General features: G+C 41.9%; 1 protein-coding gene across 2 annotated transcripts in view; it reads left to right on the top strand.

The window, feature by feature from the left end:
- Positions 1-26,915, top strand: part of SEMA5A (semaphorin 5A) — a 488,460-nt gene that overhangs the window by 108,637 nt on the left and 352,908 nt on the right. Inside the window, exon 2 of one of the 2 annotated variants that reach the window (XM_041731984.1) lies at positions 3,573-3,664. The exons of the other annotated variant lie outside the window; for it this stretch is intronic. The gene's annotated coding sequence lies outside the window, so the exon portion shown is untranslated. The remainder of the gene's footprint in view (positions 1-3,572; positions 3,665-26,915) is intronic. 2 annotated transcript variants of the gene reach the window in all.

Raw genomic sequence — 26,915 nt, 5'->3', positions numbered from 1 at the left:
TCCTGCCTTATCTACCACCAGCTTCACCTGTATTTCACCCCACTCGGACACACTTCATCGTGTCTCTGAATATCATACCTGTCCCTTAAATCCCAGATCACATTTCTCTTCTTCTGGGAAGCTCTCCTTGACTTCTCCCTCTCCTCCAATTGCGGGCTTTTATAGAATTGTGTAGGCTCATTGTAGAGTGTCTTGGATGAGCTCCCAAGTGCACAGTGGGTTCCTGCTTTGTCTTCTGACCACCTACCAAGCACGGGGCCCTGTGGCAGTTAACTGACTGATTGAGTGCAAGATGTCTCTTAGTTGAGCCCCATGACCACCGGTAAAATTCTTACAAGTTGGGACATTCTGGTCCAACAGTTCATAGGTTTTCTGAGCCTATACCTGGTGGGGTTTCTTTCCATGACTCCATTCAACATCGTTATGATGCCAGGTGGTCTCATCCGTTTTCATTTTATTGTGATTTTACTGTTGCACAATTTCTAAATTGAGCTTTTAAGACTGGCCTGAAATTTTAATTTTTCTCCTGTATCCATAGGAGAAAGGCCACTGCTCAGCTGACCTTTGGTTTCTAGAAGAATGTTTAAATCTACATTTTTCCTCTTTCTGAGGAGGTCAGGCTGGGGAGGTTGCATATTTTAGCAGAAAGCCGTGTGCTGATGGGCACTTAGGAAGTTATAATTGATGTTTGAATTTTATTTATGCATTTCAATTAAGAGTTTTAAGAGCCTGTGAAGGTGGCCACGGGGTGCAACTTTTAGGGAAGGTTTATTGTTTGTAAATCATGAAGGACTGCTGCAGGGGCAGTGTTTTCTGGAGTGAGGCTGTCACCTAGAATTCTGATGCGGAGGATTTAGGCCATTGTTTCTACTAAAGTGGATACCAAGCTAAAAGAGAAAAGAGTAAGGATAATACAGAATTGAGTCAAATGGGAACTTTTTTGTTTTAATAAAACATAAGCTATTTCTTATTTGATGGGTAGTTAAATATCTATTTTAAAATATTCCGACCTACAGCCTGAGGCAACCCTCTGGGGCTTTGTCATTTCTTTACCTTTTGACTTTCTTCTTAGTTTTCTGGAAAATATGTCAGTGATTTATGGTTTATACATCAGGGAATCTGTGACCTTATGGGGGGAGGAGGGGAGTGCTCAGCCCATGGACCCGAAGGGGCCTTTGTCTGTGACTTTAACTTAGCTCTTAGACAAGGTCACTGCCTTGATGCTGTGGCTTCTCCTGCTAAGTCTACACTGCTCGGTACATGTGGGTATTGTATTGAGTGTGGTGTATTCCTTCAGAGGGTGGAATGCCAACCCAGACAAGGTTGACCTCCTAGTGTAGGAGGTCCCAATGTTGTTTGCTGGGCATCAGGCACCAAGGTGGGAAAAAATCTTCTTTACCACTGATGTAAACACAGACAGGGTAAGAACCTTTCAAGGTGGATGCCCCTGAATCCTCCTGTAAGAAGTGGTTTCCAGTTTAAGCTTTGGATTCTAAAGGGAGTTTTGTTGTCCACCGTGCTGTGTACACTCTGCACTGGGCGTGGTGCCTTTTCATAAGAGAGGGGCTTGATTTTGAAATCAGAAGTTGGCCCTGGAGCATCCAGCGGTCCCCACTGTGGGCTGTTCCTGCCTGGATTGAAGGGGGAGTCCTCTTCTGCACTATTTATCTGGTTGAGTCAATGATTCTGAATTCCCAGCAGTGCCCTTTTTGGCCTCTGAGTCTTTTGACATTTCAGAGGATGGCCATCCTCCGCAGGTGTGACTCTTAGATCTTATAGCTGGGGACCCTATCAACTAATTTATGACTGCGCTGACGGAAGATAGGAGAGCTCAGCCTTTAGACCTAATTATCAGCCCTGTTTTAAATTTAATTCTGACACATATGAGTTTATAGAAATTGCCAGGTATTCCTGGCAATAATGAGTGGGTCTGTCCAACCTTGTCCCTTAAATTTTAACTAAGAAATAAACAAACACAAAGACATTTTAGGGCTAATTTTAAAACATGTTGGGGCTCAAGAGAGGATGCGGGTGTATTCCAACATGCCATTGTATAAAGAAGTTCAGACTAGCATGTTTGTTGCCACAGCCAAAGGAGAGATTGGTGGTGGGAGAGAGGACTTAGCTGCTCCTACGAAGTTTTTCTGGACTGAGTATGCCTTCTTACCTTGGAGAGAGCTCCCTTACTCCTCTTTTGGCCTCAAGGATTTGCATCTGCACCTCCTCTTGTCCAAAGGATGATGTCACGGGCTTTCAAAGACTCAGCTGGGACCACGTTGGGCTTGGTGATGCTGTAGTGTGTGTGGGCGCACCTGGGCTGTGCGGGCTTTCCTGGGCAGTTCTGAATGTGTTGTTTGGGATTGCCCCCGGCTTCCCGTGAACTAACCAAAGGCACCCGATGGGGGCAAAGAGCCTCATGGAGAGACAGTGTCACTTAGTCTGCCCTCTGGCCTCTGGACCTCAAGACTTCCAAACGGCTGATTTCAACAGATATAAAATTTTACAAACTTCCAGATGCCGGAATTCAGTTTATTTTCTGCAGGCAGATGGCCTTTAGATAATTACTGAAGTAGTGTGGGAACCACTGCATAGAGGAATAGCCAGAATGTTCCAGAATGTTCCGGGAAGTTCTTCTTCCCTTTTTCTCATCATCATTCTAGCTGCTATGCAAGTGTATGTGTGGGGATAGGCAACGTCATTGTGTTCCAGGCTTACTGGAAGCCAGAAGCTGCAGAGCAGGGGGTAGAAAGAGACTATGGGAACTAGGACAACAGAACCTGCATGAGCGCTGAAAGGACAGTATTTGAAGTAACAGGTGTCCCTCACTACGAATTCATTCTTTATGAATCAGAAAGGGATGGTAACCCATTTCTTGAGTTTCTGGCATTTATGGTTCTAGCGAGGCTAATTCTTGTAGTAGTCTTTCTGTCACATTAGAGTATCAAGTTTTCAGGATTTTTATGTTAAATTGAAGAGATTGGGGGGGTGATTAGTTGGTGGAATAAGATGAATTCATTTTAGTGAAGTGAATGCTTTCATGGTTTACAGTTCTTTTCCTAATAAAGTTTCTTGTGCACCAAATAAATTAATGTGTAAATAAAAATACAGGTTCACATTATTGGTATAGTTTATTCTCTGCCTTCTGCCTTTGCTTCTTATTTTTCAAATGCATTACTTAAAGTGCAATATATACCCCACAACAGGATGAAAGAGCCCTCATAAAACTGGTAAATTCACATAACCAATCTGAATTTGATGTTCAAAATGCTTAAGGTAATTTACATGGGTTTGAAACGATGGTCCTTTTGGTGTTTCATGAGATGTGTTTGCGTATGTTAACGGCATAGGAATTGTTTTTTCCTTTTTCTGAAGAAGGAAACCCGTCAGTATGTGGGATGTAAGGCGAGGGCTATCTGTTGTGATTTCCGAGCTGTCCTGGGTCACTTTGCTCTAAGTCTTACATCACTAAAACAGCTTGCTGGTTATGCAGGGCCTTCCTGGAAGTTTCTAGAATTGATAGCCTCTTTTAAAATGGATTAATAGGATCTGTTTTTTTCTTTTGTTTTTTGAAGTGCCGGCATGTGAGGTGGGCTCGAGTGCCCAGGTGCTGTGGATCTGTAGTGTGATACATGATCCAGGAAACGCTCCCCCCTTTCCCTCCTTGGTAAGTCAAACACCTCTGTGGGAAATGAAGACACCGCCAGTTTTATAGATTGAGACACAGTTATAGCTTATGAGTGTCACTTATCTCTGCTGTTAAAAATGGCAGTGAACGACCAAAAAAACGCAGCCCCAGAGAGGTGAGGCAATCTGCTCACGATTTCCCAAGTAATCGGAGGCAGAGCTGGGATTTGAACCCGTGTTCTTAAGCCTAACATAATACTACCTCATAGTGCTGGGAATACTTTCTGAGAATCAGGCAGACACGCTTTTTAATTTTTTTTTCCCTTACTGAAAAAAGAGAAGCTCACAATAAATAGTAAGAAATTAGTTTTTCAAACAACTGTCTAAATCAGGAGATGGCAATTTTTTTCTGCAAAGAGTGAGCTAGTCAATATTTTAGGATTTGCTGGCTATATAAATCTCAGTTTCAACAACTCAACTCTATGTTGAAGCACTCACGCAGCCACAGACAATAGGTAAATGAGCAGACAAGGCTGTGTTCCAATAAAACTTTATTTACAAGGACCAGAGGCCAGCTGAGCTGGATTTTGCCCATAGGCTGTAGTTTACCAAGCCTTGGTCTGTATACTTACAGCACTCAGAGTTCTCACAGTATGACGAGTAAGTGTGTTTTAGTGGCCAGTAGGTATGAGTCCTTTAGCAAAATTTCGCTTGGATGCTCTGAATTTAATCTTAAGTGACTTTTAATGAAGTCTCCTGTAATTGTAAAAACCTACTCTTTACTTTTTAATTATAATTTTATATTTATTTATTTATTTATTTATTTATTTATTTATTTAAATATTTTATTTATTTATTCATAAGAGACACAGAGAAAGAGGCAGAGACATAGGCAGAGGGAGAAGCAGGCTCCCTGCAGGGAGCCTGATGAGGGACTCCATCCCAGGACTCTGGGATCATGACCTGAGCCAAAGGCAGATGCTCAACCATTGAGCCACCCAGGCATCCCAAAACCTACTCTTCAGAATAAATGCATCTGCTGTCCAATGCTTGACATAAGTCTGTAGGCCCCAAGTGTATTAGCTTAAGGCAGGCACCTAGCTTGCAGCTTTGCTCCAAGTAGGCTTGATAAACACTGTTCTTTCAGTGTTTTTAGTTAGTCTAGAATGTATAACTCTTTTATGAAATAAGATCAGATGGCATTTCCTCTTTTGGTCTCTGTGTACTTTCTAACTGTGACATTTTTATTTTGCACCCTTAAAAATGCTATTGCTTATACTTATTAGGGCAAACATGCAATTATTTTGGGCTGTCTGATAATTGTGTTGCTCAAAAGTGTTCTGGTATCACATCTTCCTCTTTTATTATGAGCAAAACCAGATGTTTATAAGAGTCAAGTTTGAACAAGGTTGATGCACATAAATCATGGGATAACATGGTGATCTCCTTTGCCACATACGTTAAATGAGGTGGTTCTATGTTTTTTGGACTTAACTTTTTCTATTTTATTTTATTTTATTTATTTTATTTTATAATAAATTTATTTTTTATTGGTGTTCAATTTACCAACATACAGAATAACACCCAGTGCTTATCCTGTCAAGTGCCCCCCTCAGTGCCTGTCACCCATTCACCCCCACCCCCCGCCCTCCTCCCCTTCCACCACCCCTAGTTCGTTTCCCAGAGTTAGGAGTCTTCTTCTTCTTTTTTTTTTTTTTTTTTAGCATTTTCCATATTTTTTTTAAATTAATTTTTATTGGTGTTCAATTTACCAACATACAGAAAAACACCCAGTGCTCATCCCGTCAAGTGTCCGCCTCAGTGCCTGTCACCCATTCCCCTCCAACACCCGCCCTCCTCCCCTTCCACCACCCCTAGTTCGTTTCCCCGAGTTAGGAGTCTTTATGTTCTGTCTCCCTTCCTGATATTTCCCAACATTTCTTTTCCCTTCCTTTATATTCCCTTTCACTATTATTCATATTCCCCAAATGAATGAGAACATACACTGTTTGTCCTTCTCCGATTGACTTATTTCACTCAGCATAATACCCTCCAGTTCCATCCACGTTGAAGCAAATGGTGGGTATTTGTCGTTTCTAATGGCTGAGGAATATTCCATTGTATACATAGACCACATCTTCTTTATCCATTCATCTTTCGATGAACACCGAGGCTCCTTCCACAGTTTGGCTATTGTGGACATTGCTGCTAGAAACATCGGGGTGCAGGTGTCCCAGCGTTTCATTGCATCTGAATCTTTGGGGTAAATCCCCAGCAGTGCAATTGCTGGGTTGTAGGGAAGGTCTATTTTTAACTCTTTGAGGAACCTCCACACAGTTTTCCAGAGTGGCTGCACCAGTTCACATTCCCACCAACAGTGCAGGAGGGTTCCCTTTTCTCCGCATCCTCTCCAACATTTGTGGTTTCCTGCCTTGTTAATTTTCCCCATTCTCACTGGTGTGAGGTGGGATCTCATTGTGGTTTTGATTTGTATTTCCCTGATGGCAAGTGATGCAGAGCATTTTCTCATGTGCTTGTTGGCCATGTCTATGTCTTCCTCTGTGAGATTTCTGTGCATGTCTTTTGCCCATTTCATGATTAGATTGTTTGTTTCTTTGCTGTTGAGTTTCATAAGTTCTTTATATATCTAGGAAACTAGCCCTTTATCTGATATGTCATTTGCAAATATCTTCTCCCATTCTGTAGGTTGTCTTTGAGTTTTGTTGACTGTATCCTTTGCTGTGCAAAAGCTTCTTATCTTGATGAAGTCCCAATAGTTCATTTTTGCTTTTGTTTCTTTTGCCTTTGTGGATGTATCTTGCAAGAAGTTACTGTGGCCAAGTTCAAAAAGGGTGTTGCCTGTGTTCTCCTCTAGGATTTTGATGGAATCTTGTCTCACATTTAGATCTTTCATCCACTTTGAGTTTATCTTTGTGTATGGTGCAAGAGAGTGGTCCAGTTTCATTCTTCTGCATGTGGATGTCCAATTTTCCCAGCACCATTTATTGAAGAGACTGTCTTTCTTCCAATGGATAGTCTTTCCTCCTTTATCGAATATTAGTTGACCATAAAGTTGAGGGTCCACTTCTGGGTTCTCTATTCTGTTCAATTGATCTATGTGTCTGTTTTTGTGCCAGTACCACACTGTCTTAACTTTTTCTTTCTTTCTTTTTTTTTTTTTTTGTCTTAACTTTTTCTTACAGAAGGATACTTCTGACACCTGAAGGCCTATCTGATTATTGTACTGGTTATCATCTAAAAAGATAGGTGTGTGGGGAGGCACCTGGGTGACTCAGTTAAGCGTCTGACTCTTGATTTCAGCTCAGGTGTTAATCCTGATCTCAGGGGTGTGAGATCGAGCTCAGTGTGGAACCCACTTGGGATTCTCTCTCTTCTTTTCTGTCCCTCTCCTCTCTTTCTTTGTCTTTCTCTTAAATAAATAAATAAAATCTTAAAAATGAGTGAGGGAAAACTGAATAGTTTTTGTTTCTTTAAGGATTTTGAGCAGAAAAGTGCTCTTTTTGTTTAATCATTTATCCTTTCCTTAATTCATGGAAACACATAACTTTAGCAAGCCCATGAGCCTGATACAGCCACTGGTCCCTAGGTATTTTTTTCCATGAGTATTGAAAGGATTCTTCACTTTAATAGCAATGATATAAAAAGGTAAATTTAGATTCAAAAGTAATGGAAAACTATATATGGCATCTTATTAACTGGAAACAGCAGGTTTCAAAATAATGTATTTAATAAAATCCCATTCATCTTAAACACATACACATAATCTGTACACACAAGTGCATGTGTGTTAAAAAGTCTACTAGAACATATATCAGCAATGTATGCCATACTCTAAACAGATTATCTCTATGTTTGAGGATGTTTGCACTTTATGAGTCACATATTCACTGCTGTAGTTTTTCAGCAGTATTATACATGTGCAATCTAAAAACAATGAAAAAGAAAAGATTAAAGTAGTGAGTGCTCATCATAGAAATTGTGTAAAAGAAGGGGAAAAAAATTCACCCATAGTGCTTTTGACATGGACTAACACTATTGCCATTTAATGTAGTCTTTTATAATATATTTTTGATAAGGAATTTACAAAGTGGAAATAACAATAAACATAAAATTTTTCCTATTGTTTTTTCACTTGTTATATACTTTTTATTATACATATATGATATCATATTACTGAAAATTGTTGATAAACCTCATTTTAATGTCACATAATAGTCCATCATGTAAAGGCAGTATAAAGCAACTTATTTCTTTTTTGCTGGATATATATACATATTATTTTTAGGTAACAAAAATCATAGACAGTGCTAAAACGATCATGCCAAGGGGAGGGTAGCTCACACTCATATACCTGGATTCGAATCCTGCTTTCCAGCTTCTTGTAGCTCACACTATGATCTACATTGTGGAAAGGAGACATTTAGTGCATAAAGTATATGCTTCATAAATGATAACAACCACTATTATCAAGCTTTCTTTTAATTGACGATTCATTCATTAGGTCTGATTAGCTGCCATTGACTTATTATTTTAAAACCAACCATTTTCAATAAGATTGCCAATTGGCTTTGCAAAACTGTTGTAGGTATTTATTCTTTACCAATAATATGTTAAGTTTGTTCTACTAAAACTTCACTATTATTGAGCATCATCACTAATTTTTTTTTCATCACTAATTTTTTTTGTGTATTTGATAATATTCCTTCATTTTGATATATTCCATTATTTACTCATTATGTTGTTTGGTTGGTTTTCTGTTTTTGTTATGTTTTGTTTTGTTTTTTTAAGAGGGAAGAGCATATGTGAGCACAGGGGAGGGGCAGAGGGAGAGTGAAAGAATTGTTTATACCTGTTTACTATTAAGATTCAGCACTTACAGATTTTAACAGAATTTGTTTTTAAGAATATTAACTCTTTGTTGTTAGTATTTCCTTACTTCATTTGCTTGCTGGCTTTATCCTTTTTTTTTTTAAAAAAAGATTTTAGTTATTTATTTATTCATGAGAGACAGAGAGAGAGAGAGAGGCAGAGACATAGGCAGAGGGAGAAGCAGGCTCCATGCAGAGAGCCCGATGCAGGACCGGATCCCAGGACTCCAGGATCATGCCCTGAGCCAAAGGCAGGTGCTAAACTGATGAGCCACCCAGGGATCTCCTGACTTTATCTTTTGAATTAGAAGTTTATTACAGTGTTGCCGGATATTTTTTTCATCATGAAATCAGTACTTAAGGAATTTAATAAAAATTTTCCTTTAGAGAGAAAATGAGTGAAAATATCTGTGAGGGTGACAAAACATGAGAGACACCTAACTCTGGGAAAAATGAACAAGGGGTAGTGGAAGGGGAAGTGGGCAGGGGTTGGGGTGACTGGGTGATGGGCACTGAGGGGGGCACTTGGCAGGATGAGCACTGGGTGTCATGCTATATGTTGGCAAATTGAACTCCAATAAAAAATTTAAAAAATTTCCTTTACTTTCTCCTGATATTATTACAAATATTCATTTCTAGAATTTGGAGAACAGTTCAGTTATTTAAAAATGGATCCTTTTCTTTGTAATTTGTCTCATAGTTATAGTCTGCCTTTCTTTTCCTTCCCTGTAAAAAATCTACCCCCAATTTTACTTTAATGAGGATATTCAGAGAATTAAGATATTTGTATAAATGAGGGATCTCAGCTGCACATTACTTCATCCTACAAATAGCAATCTAGTTTATGGCCAGGCACCTGAAATTCTTTCATTCTTTCTTTAATCCCCTTTTGGTTGGGGGAAAGGTGGAAGTTTCACATTTTGAGATGTTCTCTAGCTTTTACCTACATTTTTTAACTACTGTGTATCGGTACTTTTTATGTAGTAGAACTTGACGTATTATGCTGGATATGATTAAGTCATTATCACTGTGCTTTTCTTCTTGTCTCATGTTCGTGCCCAACTTCTGGTATTTGTGTTCAACGTTATGTAGTGTGACTGTGGGACAGAGGTGGTACTGGTGGAGTCACATATGCGTTGGTTGGTATCCTCACTTGTTGAGTTTAGAGCAGTCACCTAAATTATTAACTTATTTATGAATTATCATGTGCCTGCGACAATGGTTTCCTAATTTGCACATTCCAGAAGATAGAGAATTGGCTAGATTTCTCTTTTCGAGATCAAGATTAACCTGGCTTTGGACAGATTTAACCACAAGTCAGGTCTCTAGCTTTACTTTTCTTGGTTTTCTAGATTTCTTTCACATAAGGAAAGTGAAAGGGCATCAGTTTAGAGTGGGAAGAGGCAATGAGACACTGGACTGGGTTTCTGGAGACAAAAAAGACTAAATAGGAAGCCACATGCTTACTGGGTTGCTCTCATTGTTTCAATTGGTGCCACTGTGCTGATTAGAATTTTATTTTGTGTTATTTCTGGTGCATTTCTATGTATATTATTGACACAGGTACATTAGTTGCTTAAACATGCTGAGTGGTTATATTTTGGGATAAAGATTTAGCCTGTCAGTCTTAATAATGTCAGAAATACTAAAGCTGTGGACTCCACTTCTTATTATTCCTGTCTTGTTGCCTTGTCAGCCTGATGGAAAATCTCCAGGAGGTGATCTGGAGAGGCTTGTGCAGGTCTGATTTCCTTGGTCACATGCAGTTCACTCCTCACTTCCCAAGTTCGCTGACAGGACAATTGTCTGCCTCTACTATCCACACTAGAATGCATTGGAATTCCCATTATGGAGCTGGGGAAACCTTGCTTTCTCTCCAGTATGGGATTTTGACGTTTTTCCTTGTTTGTTTAGGTGAGTGTCTGCCAAGTATGTTTTGTTCTGGCTTTATGACCACTATAAATATTTGTGAATCACAGATGTGTGGTCAAGTTCGGAATTCATTTTCTTTCCTTTGCTTCATGTTTGAGTCAGGGTAGTGATGGTATACGTGTGCTGTTCATTCTCACACACCCATTAGAGGGGCAGATGTATGTAGGGTTAATTGCTTGGATTTGAAGATTTATATGTGCATGTAAGGATATTGGTCCCTTGATTAAACTGTGCGTAAGATCTTTCTGGCAGAACTTTCCTAAGGGCATAAAAATGACCCTGTGTTTGGATTTTTGAATTTCATGGGACTTGGGGTTTTCCTGCATTGTGGCCTCCAGATCAGAGGGTTGGAGAGGCTTCTGTAGCTGCAGGGTTGCAAACCTAATCAGTTCGTGTTTTATCCACTGGAGCTTCTCATGTGGTTTTCATGTGTGTTTGTGTCTCTTTTAGCCTTCCAGGCCACAGTGGATCAGAGTCATTTTGCTTCATTTGCTTTTGCTTACAACTTGGACAGTAACCATGATTGGTTAAACCAAAGCAGAAAAAGCAAAGGTTGGAAAGATGGTCAGGAGATTCTGGGAAGCAAATACCACCATGTTTTCAAATAATGGTATCTAAGAATAGTGAAAAGATTTTATGTTTCCAACATTCAGAAATTAGGTGGTTGCATCTAAGTTTTTACAAAACTCAGATTATTTTTTGGGTGGGTAGGAGGGTGACTGCCTTGCTCAGAGCTCTCATGTGCCTTTTGAGAACTGTGCCTCCTTTTCTTATAGCAAGCCACCTCCCTGCCACAGTGATGGTTTGAAGGTGCAATACCTTGTCAAGCTAGCCGATCATGTGTCCCACTTGGTGGCCACCCTGACTAATTCTAGTTTAGGCCATGCCTTTATTTCGGGCTCTAATATCTCATTCCTTCTCTCCGACTCAAAGATAGCAGTTAAATGTTCTTCCCTCTCTTTCTAGCATCATTGGTTTTTATTTTCCGCTTTCTGTTGGATCTTTCCAACAGGAATGGAAACATCTGCTATCTTTTTTTTTTTCAAAGATTTTATTTATTTATTCATCAGAGACACACACACACACACACACACACAGAGAGAAAGAGAGAGAGAGAGGAGAGAGAGGCGGAGACATAGACAGAGGGAGCCCAATGTGGGACTCAATCCCGGGACTCTGGGATCATGACCTGGGCCAAAGGCAAATGCTCAATGGCTGAGCCACCCAGGCATCCCCCATCTTTTTTATTTTTATTTTTATTTTTATTTATTTATTCATGAGAGACAGGGAGAGAGAGAGAGAGAGAGAGAGAGAGAGAGAGAGAGAGAGAGGCAGAGACACAGGCAGAGGCAGAAGCAAGCTCCCTGTGAGGAACCAGATGCAGGACTCAATTTCAGGACTCAGGGATCATGACCTGAGCCAAAGGCAGAGAGACTCAAGCACTGAGCCACCCAGGAATCCCAACATCTACCATCTTAAAAAAAAAATTACCTTTTGATTTTAATTTCCCTTTCAGCTACAACCCACATCTCTCCTTTTTTTTTTAAACGAAAAACTCCTTAAAGTCACTTGCCTCTATTTCTTTTCTGCAATTCCTGTGTTTGCATTTCCTCTTGAACTCATTTTGACCACTCAGTCTTCCATCAGTACTGCCTCCTCAGGTCACTGTCATGTTGCTGATTAGGGGGTCAAGGCTGCATTAGCATTGTACTTGGCAGTCAGTTGGTCAGCATTCCTTTGCTCATCCCTCCCTCTTCTTCAAAGCACTTTCTTCAACTGATTTCAGGGCATGTTTTCCTGGTGTGATTCCTTAACATTTCTAGCCATTTCCTCTTAACCTCAGCTGCTCATCTCCTTGCCCTCTGACCCCTGGAGTCCCTGAGGATTCACTACCTTGACCTTGCCTCTTTGCCCATCATCCCCACCATTTGCATAATTTCTGCCCTCCCCATAATGTAAACTCCATGAAGGCAGAGATTTTTACCTATTTTGATCACCAGTCCATCTCCAGGCATAGAGAAGAGCCCAAGAAATAAAAAGCTATCAATAATCATTTATTGAATGGATGGATTTATAGAGGTATGGATGGTGGGGTGGATGGATGAATGGATGGATGGAAGGATGGATAGATCTTTTGGAATTTTCCAAACTGAGTGAGAAAAACCCTATTTCTAATTTGAGTACAGGGCTGGAAGTCTTTGAGCTTGTCTACATGAGGAAGGAATGGGATTATTCCCCTTCCACTTCCAACTTAAGTTGGTATGTTTGATATAATTTTCCCCTTATTTTCCGACAGGTAGATATTTGCCAGTTCACCATTTCTCAGCTCACATGTCACTTCTCTGGATTTTACTCTTCCTCTCCATGATCAGATGAATGAAGTTGCACTTCCACTGTGTCCCCGCACTCCTGTGCATGCCCCCACTATGGCAATTTAAAAATGGATTCATGGTAGTATTTGTTGTGTACATGTAGTCTTTTTTATTCATATTGCAAAGCCCTTGGCTTGATTGCGTTTCTCTTCTACTTAACACTCTGGCGCGCAATAAGCACTCATTATGTATGTGTTATTTAATGAAGTGATTTAGACTGAAATTTTGTAAAACATAACTTACTCTAATGGTCCTTAAGAGTGCAATAAAAATGTGCCTCTCTAGCCTTCTGATTGTGCTACATTTAAGATGTTTATTTCACGATTTTACAATAATTAAATAATTAGATTTGCTGAAGCCATTATAGCCTGCCCCCAAATTGTCCAGCTGAGGCCTGATAACCCAGTGTACTGCCTTCTGAGTAATCTTTGCCAACTTCCAGTATAACTGAATATTATTCATACTGTATCTTGGAGAGGAAAGAGTGTGTGGTCGCTCTGAAGTCTCTTTCTCCCTAATGGCTGTCTATAAGATGTGAAGATGGCTGAAAAGGAAGGTGACAGTGGTTAAACAGCACATGGGCTGAGACCAGCGGCCCCTCCCCTGCACTGTAGGATCAGATGTCAGTTCCTTCCTGGCATTTACATTTCTTAAATTCAGCATTTGGACCTCCTGTCAGTGTCATGGAGAATTTCATCAGTATCATCTTCAAGGAGTACATATTCTTAAGTGTAAAAATAGCACAGCACAGCATGACTATCAGGTCATGGTGTTGAGCCAGGCTCAGCACCCCGAAGTCCTACTTCCTGTAAATTTAGCTATTGAAATGTACATGTTTAAAAAAGAACAATGATGTGTCTTTACAGAGTCCCTACCATGCTGGGAGCCCAGATCCATGTCAGTTGAATGTACATATGTATATTTATAGATAGATAGATGTACATAAATGTACATAAATGTAGGTAGCTGTAGGTATATAAACATACAAGTATAGCTATAGATGGGCATAGATACAGATATAGACACAGATATATAGATGTAGATACTGATATGTAGAGATATACATGTAGATAGGTTTATAGATACGGTATAGACAGAGATCATGCTATTTTTAAGACTCATGAAGGCCGCTATGTCAGGATTGCCATCAGTGACATAAATGTCTAAAACAGTGTGCTAAAGCCCGGCATTGTGGCTTAGCTTTGAATTTTTAGTAAAGTAATGTGGGGCTGCTAAAGCATCCACCCAATAGAGGAAAACCACAGCTATGCTTTTAAAACCTTTTAATTTATTTACTTTATTAATTTATTAATTAATTTAATTAATTTAATTTTTAACCTTTTAAATTAGTGATCTTTCACTAACCTGGTGCTACAAGCACTTGTGAGTGTGTACGTGCACACACACATATACACACACACATATTTTTTACCACACAATGTGGACAGTTGCTCACCGTTTTTTTTTTTTTTTTTTTAAATCTCCTTCAGAAATCCCCTCTATAATTTCTTTTTCCGTTCCGTCAGTCTTTTTTTTTAATTATTATTATTCATTTTTGATAGTCACACAGAGAGAGAGAGAGAGGCAGAGACACAGGCAGAGGGAGAAGCAGGCTCCATGCACCGGGAGCCCGACGTGGGATTCGATCCCGGGTCTCCAGGATCGCGCCCTGGGCCAAAGGCAGGCGCCAAACCGCTGCGCCACCCAGGGATCCCTGCTCACCGTTTTTATCAGCCATTTGAGCACATATACCTGTGCCATGCTGCCATTGTGTTCACAGGTGGGAGCATGAGAGAGGATGCATCTACAGGGCAGGCATACAGTAAGCAGCAAATAAGAAGGAACAATAATAGTGAAGCATGTGAGTGACCACACACTTCCTTGATTAGTGCTCATTGTAAAGTATCCTCACTGAACCAAGCATCTTTTCCGTAGGATGGTGTAGTGCTTTTCTCTCAGATAACAATGACTTTTTTTTTTTTAATTTTTCTGGAATGCTCTCCTTCTTAATTTGATACATAGTTATATGCTAGCTTTATCATTCCACTACCATATGTTCTAGGAGCTGATTGTGTCTGCTTATAACTTTCTATTTTATGTACTATATTATGCTCTTCCAACATTATTGCATAATCTAGGTGTAAAAAAGGTCTGTGCAAAGGTCTTAGAAGTTTCTTTTGGGATGTCACAGTAATTATGAATTATGACAGCTTTGTTTGGTGTTTATAATGTTCAGTGTCATATATATTCTAGCTTTGACTTTTTTTTTTCTTTTCTTTCTTTTTCTTTTTCTTTTTTTTTTTTAGAGCTATAACCCATGCATGAGAGCAGGGGTGGGAGGGGCAGAGGGAGAGAGAGAGAGCATCCCAACCAGGCTCCATGCCCAGCATAGAGACTCTGGTGGGACTTGATCCCAGAACCCTGAGATCATTACCTGCGCTGAAACCAAGAGCTGGACCCTTAACCTGAGCTATCCAGGTGCCCCACTGACTCTTGTTTTGTTCTTCACAGTCTGTATCAATGGCAGAGCATTTACAAAGTAATTTTTGTTTTCTTAGGCAAACCCTAAATGATCAGATATATCTACAACTAACATTTCTACCCACAGATGCTGGGCTTATGGAGATCTGATGGATTTGGAGTAGCTTTTTCTCCTTTTCTGGAACTCAGGCCAATTCCACATGTGTGGAAAGTGCACAGGGCAAATATTCCTATGTCAGCCCCACCTAGCAGCAGTACTCACCCCTGTTTGGGTATGAAGGAGGATTTGGACCAGTTCTCCAGGGAACATCATTCAACAGTCCTTCCTAATGTGGCAATGGCAGTACAAATTTAATAAAGATTCTGTAATGTTTCATAATAGGAAACATTATATAAGTCACTGGTAATAATCTGGTAGTGATTCAAAGTTTTTTTTTTTTTTTTTTTTTTTTTTTATTTATGATAGTCATACAGAGAGAAAGAGAGAGAGGCAGAGACACAGGCAGAGGGAGAAGCAGGCTCCATGCACCGGGAGCCTGATGTGGGATTCGATCCCAGGTCTCCAGGATCGCGCCCTGGGCCAAAGGCAGGCGCCAAACCGCTGCGCCACCCAGGGATCCCTGGTAGTGATTCATAATATGGCTCACATCACTCAAGCCTTTACGGCATCCCAGGCCCTGCTACAACTGTTTTACTTGTATCATGTCATCTTCTCAGTGATCATGCAAAGCAGGTTTTAATGTTATCCCCGGTTTAGAGGTGAGAAAACTGCGAGGCATAGAGAGGTTGAGAAATTCACCAAGGTCATGCAAAGATCACCTGGATGGCTGTGGATAACATGGACCTCCTTCTTTTTTTTTTTTTTTTTTTAAGATTTTTTATTTATTCATAGAGACACAACACACAGAGAGAACACAGGCAGAGAGAGAAGCAGGCACCATGCAGAGAGCCCGATGTGGGACTCGATCCCGGGTCTCCAGGATCACGCCCAAGGCCGTAGGCGGTGCTAAATCACTGTGCCACTAGGGCTGCAACATGGACCTTCTTAATCCAGTGTGGATTTCAGCCCCTTTAGTTTGTAAAGGTCACCAAGGAAGCTCCCATGGCAGAAAATTATGGACAAGAATTGTAAAGCAGTAGAACCCACCTATTTTAAATGTTGTAAACTAAAGCTGCTATAGGTTTCTGCAAAGAGTGTCTTGGTTTTATTTCACTGAGCTAGCAGATATTTTGAGGGTTAGAACCCACTCTCACTGTGTAATTTTCTGCAGAAAACACATGATTGGTGGTTAATCTCAAACAAAGATCCCTCATGGATAAACATCTGTATAAACAAAGGGTGACTCTCCTACATCTTTTCCTGTATATTGGGGTCATTGAGGACTAGCGGGCATCACAATTAATGTCTGATTGTAAATTATGTTTCTATTATTGATGTAAAACACCCTTTTTCTTGAAAGTTGTGACAAAACTGGTAAGGTGAAATAATCTGTATCTACTCTACTTCCACATCTCCAAGCAGACATTTATTGAGGACATACAGTGGATAGGACTGTTTTGGGCCTTGGAAATACATTGATAAGCAAGACAGGCTCCCAGTTTCATGGAGCTTACATTTTAGGTGGGAGAGTTAGACTATAACCAATAGTTATATCACAATAAAGAAGAAGAGTATCATGTAGTGGTCAGTGCTGTGCAGAGAACCCAGATTGGGCCATGTGATAGAGAGCAAGTTGTGGGCAACTTTAGATTCGCCTGTGTGTAATGAGGAAGGGGAGAGTGGTATGAATTGACCACAGAAGTGGGCAAGAGTTAGAGCACGTAGGGCTTTGTAGGGCAGGACACCAAATACGGATGTTCGTCATGGGCCTTGAGAAGCCTTGTAGAAGCTGTGCAGGGACTGGATTTGTTTGCATTTTAAAATTGTCATTCAAAATTGTCAGAGTTACCATTAGGAAAGTGGACTGTGGATTAGCAAGAGGGGAAGCAGGATGACTAGAACTCCATTGCAGGTGACAAGGTAAGGCATGATATGGCACAGACTAGGGAGTGGTTGGTGGAGGTGGTAGAAGTGGATGGGTTTGGTGTGTTTTTAGAAGCAGAGTCAATGGTACTCTGATGGCTTGGCTTTGGGGAAGAGAGGAAGAAAAATTAAGAACAAATTGTAGGTTTTGGACTTGAGAAAGTCAGTGGATGGTACACCACTTATGGAGACAGAAGTCCTGGAGTCAGGGGAGGCACAGGTTTTGGAGGGAAAAATAAGAATTCTCTTGGGGCCATGTTAATTTTGGGTTGACAGCTTTCTTCTTCTTATTTTTTTAAATTTATTTATTCATGAGAGACACACACACACACACACAGAGAGAGAGAGAGAGAGAGAGAGAGAGAGGCAGAGATAGAGGCCGAGGGAGAAGCAGGCTCCATGCAGAAGCCTGACGTGGGACTTGATCCCTGGACTCCAGGATCACGTCCTGGCCGAAGGCAGGCACTAAACTGCTGAGCCATCCAGAGATCCCTGATAGCTTTCATTTTTCATCCAGTTAGAGAGAGTAGGCAGATAGATATGTGAGTCTGGACTACCTGTGAATGCTTGGAACAGGAGGTAGGTTTGGGAGTCAGACATATCGACAGTATTAGAGTCCAGGGCTGTCCCGTCGGATACACTAGCGAGAGGGAAACAGTGTCGCAGACAGACCCATGGGTGCTACAACGTTTGGGGAGGGTCCTAGCATCTGTTGGAGAGCTCTTCCTAATATCTCACTTGATACTGTGGTGCTTTGATACTTGAAGTCCCAAAGGTAATTCTCCCCTTGAGAGAGATTTCATTCGACATCTTAGCAGCAAAATTCTCCATGGTTGTAACATTAAATCCCATTCTGGTTATAGAAATAAGGTCAGATTCTCACAATGAAGTCTGTGATGGTAGTTTTTGTCAGCATTTATTTTGCCTTTTTTCTTTCAATTAGCAGTTCAGGCTGTGTTTTGTAAATGCAGTCTCTTCCCAGTTGAATCTTTGGAGGCGTGCGGCAAGGTGAGACACGGGTTTTAACGATCTATCCGGGTTTCCTTGTTACCAAAATGCTACTCTCTGACATAAAAATCTGCCCTAGATTTCGCATCCTGCTCTTTTAATTACTGTATTTTTTTTTCTAGGAACCTTGAGCTAGTGAAAGTTCAGTATTTAAGGGGCTCGTCGAATATTTTTCCCAACATATTTCATGTTCTCAGTGGCAGTGCTGGCAGCAGGCAGTGTACTTATTGACTAAGTCAATCTCTGTGAGCATTTGCAAAGTGCTGGGTAGGAGACTATGACATGGTGTTAATAATAATGCAGCAGGTAGAGATGCAGGCCAGAGAGCCACTCTGGGTTTGATTTCGTGCAAGGAGTTTATTTACCCCCCTAGCATTGTGGACACCTTTTTGTAAGAGGATCAGAGTGATGAAACTCAGGGTGTCATCAGAGTTTTATCAGTGGCTTAGAACTTTGATTTTTTACCAAGGAGAAATGCATTTGGCTTATTAATGCGAAGTTGAAAGCTCACCTTTCTCTTAGTGAAAATAAGATTTGACACTGACCATTAAGATTCCCCAGGGCAGCTGTGTGCTATAGTAAACCAGGCTTTAGGGCTGAATGTTGAGAAGGAACAGGTTTGAGCATCCAGCATCCACATGGAGACCCTGTGAAAAGGACATCCATGACTTGTAAGGCACGGTGATCCAGCCATGGATTCTAACAGTAGGCTGAACTGAAGAATCAGGCATTTATTGATTTATTTCCCAGTGGAGCATTTCATGGGGAAAATGCTGATTTATAGAAAGGAGTTGTTGTATAAGTAATCTAAAAGATCTCATTTTTTTAAAAAGCTACTTTGTGGGATGCCTGGGTGGCTTGGCGGTTGAACATCTGCCTTTGACTCAGGGTGTGATCCCGGATTCCCAGGATCAAGCCCCATGTCGGGCTCCCTGCATGGAGCCTGCTTCTCCCTCTGCCTGTGTCTCTGCCTCTCTTTCTGTGTCTCTCATGAATAAATAAATAAAATCTTAAAAAAAAAAGCCTCTTCGTTGAGGTATTGACTTAGAAAAGCCAATAAAAAGAATATATCTAAATGTATATTTACATACATTGACGAGTTTGTGAAACCACTGTAAGCATCAGGGCCTTAAACATACCCAAGACCTCCCCAAATTACTTTTTTTTTTTTTAAGAATATTTAACCTAAGATCTAACCTCAGCAGATTTAAATCTACAACACAGTATTATTATTTTAGCTCCAGGTACTATTGTGTAGTTGATCCCATTTTAAAAATTTGTGTTATTTTCAGAGATTGAGAATCACTTCTCAGGAATGCCTTTTGGAACAGGTCAGTTGGGGTCAGAAGTAAACTTGCAGCACCTTAACTCAGTCAGCCTGAATTTTAATGTTACATGATTTCCCTTCTCTGCTGCGCCATGGTGTTCAGATTTCAGAGGTAAGTGTAGTGCTGCTGTGTCTTCTCAAATGAGTAATGCGAAGCTCACTGAGGGCATTAAATATAAAATGTGAAATTTCCCCCAATTGATCAGGGGTTTTAATACTTGCTTACAGGTTGTCTGTGAGGCCAGAGAACATATGACCTGTCGTTATGATGAGATTTTACAGTTGGCCCAGGCTTTCAGATGGGGTTGGTGAGAGGAAAGGGAGTTCTGTTGTCCTTTTTTTTTTTTTTTTTTTAAGATTTTATTTATTTGCGAGAGAGAGAGAGAGCGCACAAGTGGGAGGCAGGGAGAAGGAGAAGCAGGTTCCCTGGTGAGCAGGGAGCCCGATATGGGGTTCAGTCCCAGGACCCTGGGATGGTGACTTGAGCTGAAGGCAGACGCTTAACCAACTGAGCCACCCATGTGCTGCTCTGTTGTTCTCTCTCTCTCTCTCTCTTTTTTTTTTTTTTTTAAGATTTTATTTATCTATTCCTGAGAGACACACAAAGAGAGCCAGAGATACAGGCAGAGGGAAAAGCAGGCTCCCCACGGAGAGCTGGATGTGGGACTTGATCCTGGGACCCCGGGATCACGCCCTGAGCCCAAGGCAGATGCCCAACTGCTGAGCCACCCAGGTGTCCCCCTCTGTTGTTCTTCTTAAGAGTAATTTTATTCTACCGTTTTTAGGATTAGATACATGGTGAAGCATCTTCTTTATTGTTGTCAACAGTGACATTCTGACAGAAATCCAACAGGATCCCAAAAGCCAACAACACTGAAATGTGCCTGAGAGGGTCAGGTGGAATGAACAATATATTTCTCTGCCTCTTTACCACGTAACAGGAAAGCCTATGACTCTATCACTTGCAAAATTCTGGAAGATGACAGAACGGGATAACAAAATCTCTTAATGACAATGAAAGAGACCGATTCTCCGGTGGACGTGTCCTATTGTTTGCGCTCTTGATGCTTTATCTCTAAAGCAGAGAAAAAAATTCCACCTACTGGCTTTAATGAAATGGAGAGTCAGTCCTCCGTCCAGATTCACCCCATGTTGCGTGTGCAGCCCCACTGCCCCCTCGCTGGGTACTGCTGCTCCCCGTGCCAGACATGAGGGTTTCTGGGTGAAACATGTCACCCAGAGCTCCTGAGTACTGCTCCAGGAGTCTATCCTCCCATCAGCACAGAGTAGGATTTGCAGCTGAAAACAATGATTTGGTTGTTATTGAGAAAGATGTATGCTAAAAGATGATGGAAACAATCTAACAAGTCAGAGATTACATAGAGACAGCATCTGCAAGGCATGTGATAGACCTAAGGTTAACATCTCTAATCTACAAAGAGGAATCGATTGATAAGAAAGATTCAAATAACCCACAAATGAATGGGTAAAAAATATGATTGGCAATTCAACTATGAGTGAATTCTGATGTCCAGTAAGTAGATAAAATAATGATCCATCCACAACTGAAATTCCATTCTTCTGACTGGTGAAACAAAAATAAAATAAAACTCCTGCTGATAAAGATGCTGATAAAGGGGACTCACCCCCATTCCTGATGGAAATGTGAATTGTTTACATTTTTGGGAAAGCAGTCTGTCTGACAGTTCCTACTAAAAATATACACACTCTGACCCAGTTGTACCACTTCTGGGAATACAGATTACAAAAATAAAAATGCAAGCCCGGATAGAGAAGACTACGTGTGTTGAGTGTTTATAGTATCATTGTTTTCAGTGCCCACTCCTACCCCCGAAGCCCTCAAAAAACTACCTTGCATGGTGAGTTTATGTATCAATTAAATGATGAGAATGCCTCAGATATGGCGCATCCATTTAAAAATTAGTTTCAGTCACTCCTGGTTAACTAGGAGAGGTTTTGATACTATTAAGTGAGAAAGATAGATCCTATTTTATAAAGCAGGAAGACCTCATCCTCCAAGCCTGTATACATATGTTTGGATGTAATTATGTGAACACGGAGAAGGATCTAGAAGGGTGTCTGCTAGACTGTTAACAGTGGTTATGAAGGGAGATGGAGAAGCAGCTTCTAAGAAATGGCCCAGCAGTTGGCACTGAGCTTGCAAAGGCATGAAGGTGTGGGAATTTGGGGACCATGAGTTCCAAGCTGATTGTACTGGATGGACTCTGTTGAGATCCAGATACATGTCAGATCATCAGAGAGCCTTTGCATTTCTTTCAAGGGCTTCAAGTAACTCCTGCAAGGGTTATAGACTCTTCTCCACCCCCAACCATCACTTCCTGATGTGAGGCATCCTTTCTGAGGGTCTTCTAGAATATTCGTTCTCCCTTTCCACTGCCTCCTCTTAGCAGATAAATATTCACCAGCAGTGAATTAGAAATCCTGAAGTCTGCCCTTAGGTATTTGATAGAAGATATTTATTATTTCCTCTTCTCTCCAGCACATGGGGAACCCAGGACAAGTAAGACCATGCTCTCCTGTGTCTCAATTGCCTTTTCTACGTGTGCAGATGCTGTAATCGCTGGTGTATTATGGGTAATGGCAAATACTGTAACTAAGGTACATTGTCACGGCAAGGGCTTAACTTTCTCTTCGAGAGGTGGGGTAGACAGGAGGGACTGGCTCGGATCCGGCCCCGCAGCAGCTCGCCACTGGCACCCGCTGCTGCTCTGACTTACACGGAGGACAGCAGGTGGGTGCCAAGGGGGCAGAAGTAACTTGCGGGGCGATAGGTGCGCGGGCCCGTGGCAGAGGTGAGGGTTTCCGTGACCTTCTGGAAGCCGCCCATCTGGTCACCTGTTGGAGGAGCTCCTGCGTGGCCCAGATTCCAGGACCAGGCCCTGGAAGGAGCCGTGTCGGGAATCCGGTTGGGCTGCGAGGGTGCGCGTCACGTCGCCAGTGGTCTAGTCGAGACTTTTCTCTAGGTGACACTCCGGACAAACAAGGGTCGTTCCTAATTTTCTCATCTGGAAGCTTGATTTGTGTTTGCTGGAGTTGGGTAGATGGGGTTGAGCTTTCTCCCGCCCTTGGCTGACCCCGACTCTTGAGGGAACACTGTGCTCCCCAGACGAGTCCACAGAGGGCCCTTGGGTGGCATTTCCCAACGCGTAAGCTGCCGGGCACCGGGGTGCGTGCACGTGCGGCCCCTGAGGGTGAGGAGGGGGAGGTGGCTGGGCCGAGCCGCGGAGTCAGCCCCTGAACGCCGTCACCGCCTCGGCCCCTTTGGTCCTCGGCTCGGAGCTGCATTTCCTCCTCTCCTGGCAGGACCCGGAGGAGGGTCTTGCCCCATCCTGTCTCTGCCTCTGTCCTGACTTCCCAGGGGAGGCACAGAGTCTGGCCAGAGACTCTCTGTCCTCTACTGGTCTTGAGTGGTTAAGATGCCTGTTACTGGTCCGAGTGCCTCTGAGTGCACCGACAGTTGTCTCTAGGACTTTCTATCCCATTACTTGTCTTCAGCATGTGGAGCTGTGTTTGCTACTAGCTTATTATTCTCTGCTGTATAAAGACATAGAAATCGGAGTTCCCGTTTCTGGGGGAGCTTAGCCTACTGTGCCCCCAGTCTCTGTCATCTACAGGGACGGTTGTTGTGTGCCAAGGATAAGGATCGCTTCTGTTGGGTGGCAGGAATTGTGAGCAGTGGCAAGCAGATTGATTGCAGTCATAGGAAGGGGTCTGACAATTACATGCTGAAACCAAATACCACTGGTTGGGAGGCAAAGAACATGGGCAATGGAACGTGTGTCCTCATTTCGCACCATCTTGCACATAGGGGGTGTTTCAGACTGTGTGTTTCTGTTCCCACTAAAGTTCATATTCCTGTGTTGAATTTCTAACCTCCAGTGTGATGATGTTAGCAGGACAGCCCTTTGGGAGGTGACAGTCAAGCCCTAATGGATCGATTAGTGCCCTTATAAAAAAAGACATAAGAGGGCAGCCCCGGTGGCTCAGCAGTTTAGCGCCGCCTTCAGCCCAGGAGTGATCCTGGAGACCCAGGATTGAGTCCACGTCAGGCTCCCTGCATGGAGCCTGCTTCTCCCCCTGCCTGTGTCTCTGCCTCTCTCTCTCTCTCTCTCTCTCTCTCTCTCTCTCTCTCATGAATAAATAAATAAAATCTTAAAAAAAAAAAAAAAGGCATGAGAGAGGTGGCTTTCTCCCTTGCCAGCCCTCTCCGCATTCTGCTGTGTGACAACACAGAGGGAAGACAGCAGTCTGTGAACCAGGAAGCGGGTTCTCACCGGACGCCACATGTGCTTGGACCTTGGTCTTGAACTTGCCAGCCTCTGGGAGTGTGAAAATCAATGTTTGTTGTTCAAACCTCCCAGTCTGTGGTAATTTATTACAGAAGCCTGATCTAAGACGGGAGGCATGTGATAAATTTTAAAATGATGCTATCAGTCAGAATGGCTAGTAGGCAGGGGAGGTGTGGATCCCAGGATCAATGGTGATTATGCTATAGAGGTGAAGGAAGATGTCTCAACAGAGGAATGCAGTTATGAAATCAGGTGAATGAATTCAGGCTTCAGGATCGTTCTTCCTCCCCTTGAGTTTGAAAACCACAAGCAATGAGAGCCAGCTTCGACTTTGCAAATTGTAGGCAGTGCCGGGCAATAACTAGAATCGGTGGGGAGCAGTGCACAAACTGAGATCCCACTTAAGGCTTAAATAAATACAGATCTATGTGAGAAATTGAAAAAAAAAAAACCTATTTGAGCAAAGCAGATGATGTGCGTAAGTGGAAATGGGAAATATATTCTGCGCATACAATCCAGTAGGATAGCATATTTAATTAGAAGTTGCAGTTTATGATGTTAAGAATATGCTCTTTGAAAAACTTGTCTGTGAATTCTGTCCAACTGTTTTTATTTATTCAGTGCAGCTTCTTATGGACAAAATGTAAAAGCAGCAGCATCTTAAAATAAACAGTGGAGAGTTGAAATGCCTGCTATAAATTGCTTCTTATTTTTTACACAGCAGAATAAAGAGCGACTGTATAGTATGTAAAAGGTAATTAGAAAATTGTCCAGTGACTCTCCCAGGCTTCCTGTTTGAGGAGCTGAGACAAGTTTTGGGGGGCTTGGGCTTCCAGCTCAGTGTGCCCTGAGTATTTGGGGACCATGGAGAGCAATGTCACATGTGGATGATAAAGGACATTTCCTCTTGTGTGGCAGGAATTTCCAATAAGTGGCTGGACTTTGGTTGGAATCACGGGAGGGGGCTGATGGTAATTGGTCTCACCGGTTCCTTTCCTCCTTCCAGTGCATAGTGCAATGTAATTCCATCATTTTTTTTTCCTCTTTAATTTCACCCTAAAGCAGAGTTTCTCAGCCTCAGCACTATTGACATTTTTGGTTGGATAATTTCTTTTTTTGGGGGGAGAGGGGCTTTCCTGTGTGTTACAGGATATTTATCAGCATCCCGAGCCTCTGTTCACTAGATGTCAGTAACATCCCCTAGTCATGACAGCCAGAATTGTCTCCAGACATTGCCGCATGTTCCCAGGCAGAGGGAGCAAAATTGCCCTTGGTTTTGAACTATTGGCCTAAACGCACTCTACTAAATCAGAAGCAGGACGTATACAAGTCTTGAAGACATTGTGCGTGCTTGTGTAACCATGTATCTGTGAAGGCCAGGCCTTGGGCTTGATGCACTGCTATTTTCATGTTGCCTTTGACAGTATTCCTGACCTCATGCCACTAGCTTCCATCCAGGAGATAGCCCAGGGCAGAAGCTGGAGAGCAGGACCCGGCATTGACAACATTTACTCTTTCCTGGAGGCTTCTGGAGGCTCGCCTCCATCTAGATCTAATTGCTGGGAAATGAGGGGCCTGCCTTTTTTTTTTTTTTTAAGATTTTATTTATTTATTCATGAGAGACACACACAGAGAGAGGCAGAGACACAGGCAGAGGGAGAAGCAGGCTCCCTGTGGGAAGCCTGATGCGGGACAGGATCCCAGGACCCAAGGATCACACCCTGAGCCAAAGGCAGACACTCAACCACTGAGCCACCCAGGTGCCTCAAGGGGCCTGCCTTTGATGAGTAATGACTTTGGGGTTTATCCTGTAGTTACCAGTGATCAGAAGTGAGTTAGAGTCCACAGACACTGCCATGGGTTAGCTTCTATCTACCCTGGGCTCCCAGCTTTCCAATTCAGCCTTTCCCCCCTTATTTATGTGCTCCTGGACTTTAGAGTGAAACACTGGAACAGATAAAATCCAATCCCCTTGACTGAAGGCAAAAGAAGAGCTTTGAGAATTAGTTTATGATATGATGACCCCCGACCACCGTTTCATTTGTCTTCCGTATTTTTACTGACAACTTTCCAAAACAATACAAGGATTAGAACAAAATATATACTTCGGATGACAGTGAAAATCTTTTTGCTATTATCCCTGAAACCCACATTGTTTATTGAGCTGAGTGAGTGTAGGTTAGACTTGCTCTTGAAAGGGTGCAATTAAAAACTTATAATTATTTTGCTGCTCAGCTTTCTCAGCTGTGATCCAAAGAAGAAAGTTGTCTAACAATGGGGGATTTCACAGTCCATATCTCTGAGCTGAATCAGAGATCTGATGCCAGCTGTAGCACTGCAGAACATTACATGAATTTGAGAAACTCCTTGAAACAGAGTGAGGCCATAAACCAGTGAGTGAATTATAATGATGCAGACAGTAGTCATTCTGATTTGATAGGAGTTCTGCAGGGCTTCTATTGCATATTTTTCCCATTTTGTTTAAAGGTAAATTCCGCCCAATTTGCTTAGACCAACCATCTGGAAGTACTTTTTTATTGTCTTTTGACATCTTGCCAACTGGAAGAAATACTATAAAAATACTGAATTTAATGCAATTAAATTAAAGTTAAAGAAAATGCTAATTTTTCATCTTCCAACACATGCATTATGTTAAATTAAGTTTCTCCTGGCTTTCTCTGGTAACTATTTGCCCTCTGGGATGTGTCACAAAGTATGTGGATTCCTCTCCTTCCATCATTTGACATCTCTGAGGCCCAGCGACCCTTACATGTGTCTGTGTTCAGTGATCACGGACACTTGATTCTGTAGAAGAACTCTCATCTTAACATGGAGAAACCCTCCTAGACAATGAGCAGTCAAGTTCTTATAGTTGGTATAGCTTCCTCTGTACTGGTCAAAGATTTTTTTTCATTCTGTAATGAAATT

This window comes from Vulpes lagopus, chromosome 17 (genome assembly GCF_018345385.1).
Source record: "Vulpes lagopus strain Blue_001 chromosome 17, ASM1834538v1, whole genome shotgun sequence".
NCBI lineage: Eukaryota > Metazoa > Chordata > Mammalia > Carnivora > Canidae > Vulpes > Vulpes lagopus.
The sequence above is the reverse complement of the archived record's forward strand: the minus strand, read 5'-3'. Positions and strand labels throughout refer to the sequence as shown.